The sequence below is a fragment of the Silene latifolia genome, chromosome Y (genome assembly GCF_048544455.1).
Source record: "Silene latifolia isolate original U9 population chromosome Y, ASM4854445v1, whole genome shotgun sequence".
Classification (NCBI taxonomy): domain Eukaryota; kingdom Viridiplantae; phylum Streptophyta; class Magnoliopsida; order Caryophyllales; family Caryophyllaceae; genus Silene; species Silene latifolia.
In genome coordinates, this window is record NC_133538.1 from 86645488 (window position 1) to 86648235 (window position 2748).

At 36.3% G+C, this 2748-nt stretch overlaps 1 long non-coding RNA gene across 1 annotated transcript; it reads left to right on the forward strand.

The window, feature by feature from the left end:
• Positions 1 to 203: 203 nt before the first annotated feature.
• On the forward strand, positions 204 to 2278 carry LOC141633565 (uncharacterized). Its single transcript, XR_012538369.1, has 3 exons — positions 204 to 309; positions 421 to 492; positions 2046 to 2278. It is a non-coding gene; the product is annotated as an uncharacterized LOC141633565 (long non-coding RNA).
• The last annotated feature ends 470 nt before the right edge of the window (positions 2279 to 2748 follow it).

Sequence of the window (2748 nt, forward strand, 5' to 3'; positions counted from 1 at the left end):
TATTTAATATGATAGTACGCTAATTTTATAAACTATTGGTATTATTTATAATTCTAGATTATTTTATAAAGTGTAATATTTAATTATTACCTACTCATATCCACATCCCTCGATTTTAGCCTCTTATCCCACGTTTTCAGTTTTGAAAACGTATTAAATAAGGGACCTACAATATTTGGAATCCCTCGTGCAACAAACTCCACATTCATCTTCATTTTGTCCATTTCAAACACTCTTTTTCGGCAATTCCGTTCTCTCTTATTTCTTAACGGTTTTCAGTAATTCTTGCGTCATTCTCTTCTACTCACGGTAAGCTTCAATATCGTATCATTTTCGTTTCACTTCGCCTCATATTATATGTTTCCCTATAGCTTTAAAACGTGTATGCTTAACACCTTTTTCGTTCCGATTTCGACATAGGTTCAAACTCGGACGACCCGAACGCCAACTCTTAAGTTGTTGATGATTCCAGTGAAGATTAAGCGCCAAAAGGTAACGTAGACGACTGTCCTTGGTATTACGTCGCGGTTTTGTGGTCTTGTATGCTAGATTGGTTGATAATTGTTCAAATGATTTATGCAATTATGTTTCGAATGTTTGTGTACTACTATGCTGTGAAGCTTCTGGTGACTCGTCGTATTATTGTTGGGATTGCCTATGCAGTTTCGTTTGTGTGGGAAATTAGGAGTGCTGATGGTCAGAGGCGTGGTTGCTTGTGTGTTTGTTTATTGTGTACTAAAGTTGGTACGATTCTCTTGGTCAGTGCGAGAATTTATCCGAAGTCAGATCTTGTATCAGGCTCTCCTATTTTACGGATCTTGTATCAGGCTCTCCTATTTTACGTGTGATTATGATGGTGACATTGGTCGTTTTTTTTTATTTTTTAAACTAACCCATTTTTTTCTATATGATAGTTCAATATGTCTCCCTTGTGACGGGTATATCCGTCACAAGCTTATGACGGGTTAAGTATCACTCACTTGGCAAGATAAGACAAAAGCAAGAGTGTTTAGGGAATCACAAGTGGCTTATCTTTATCTACCCAAGTGGGTTTATTTGACCCGTCACAAGCTTGTGACGGATATCGCCGTCCCAAATGAGAATTTGTGATGATAGTTAATACATAATAGTGGTTTAATTGATTAACATAGTAACATGATGGAGCTATTCTTGTTCTGTGGGATTAAGGAATGTTATTCATACTGACAACATGTTTACGTAAATCCTTGGTCTAGTGGTTAGCTTGTTTTATTTGGCCAGAATAATAAGTAAATACACCTGTCTATACTATATGGTAACATGGATCATTGTGAGTACATTTCAGACTCTTACACTCTCTTAATTGTTTGTCCAAAGTAATTTCCCTTATGAAGATCATTATTCGTATGAAGATTATACGTAGTATATTATAATGTCAATATAAGAAAAGTGGGGTTCTGTTAATGATTAGCCTGCATTTTGTTGGCATATTTAAATAACATTCGTAACTTTATCATTCTTGTTTATATTAATTGGTTAGCCAACTCAAATAGAAAGAATCATCTTGTATCCTAGCAGCTGTGTATATAGGCAGTCAAGGCACGTCGGAGTCATCCTATTAGCCCGGTTGTTTATAGGCTAATATGGAGTCTATGGGATCATCGGCCCGAATGTTTATAGGCTTGGTGATTGTCGAATTGGGGTGTTTATCCCGAGAGTGTGGCCATACTTAGACTAGAACCGTATATTTAGCGTAGTCCTACCATAGGGATAGGGTAACAGTGATGGGTTGCCTTGACGTTTCGCCTTACTGAGTGGTAACTGATTTAATATGTTTGTTTAATAAGTTTACGATTGTTAATTGGGTCACTTGGTTTACTTAGTTTAAACTGTTAATAATTTATAATGAGCTTATGATTTTAATTGTGTGGCAAGTTAATTAGTATGCCATTTGTATATTATTGATCTGTCTTAATTACTTGGTTGCTTTATCGTGATGTAATATGGTTGGGAGGACGTCCGAGTTACTCCCCACTGACTGTGGCTGTCATTCTTATGACTGACAGGTGGATGATGGTTGCTTATTTTGTCTGGGGTTTCATCGAGTGAGCTAGCGAGCGCTTTTGTTAGCGCACTCTATTAGTTTTACTAGACTCTTGTTTTAGACTTTTATTTCATTTCAGTTATAGGGGTATTTATTCCCCGTATACCTTGTATTTCCATTTGAGTACTCAGTTTTTCTTTAGTAGCTACCGCGGTGTCAGGGTGTTTCCATTATGAAAGTTGTCGTCACATGCTCTCAAACACATTTATAATCTCAACAAACAACTAGTTAGTGGTTAAGTCGAGGTCGATCCACGGGACGGTGTGCTTTGGGTTCTAAGTCTATCTATCTCAATTTATGATAGTGTCACAATTGGTTTGGTTTGGAGTTGGTGAGTCTAAACTAATGAAAGCAATAAAGTAAAACAGACAATAAATTAAAAAATGTAAACAATTGATTAACAATACTAGGGATCATAGAATCATAGGGGAATCATGGTGGTGATCACACAAACATGTTTACATAGTTGCAAGCAATTAATGTTGTAGTGGAAACGAGTTAGTTTATATCTTACAATTCCTAGGAAGATTTGGGTCCCAGAGCCGAGTCGATTAAGACTGTACAACACCTACAAGTTGACTTACTTTCTTCCTATTCACTTCTATGCATGGTCTAAAAAGACTCGAGTTAATTTATATCTTACAAGTCTTGTTAAATAGATAAGA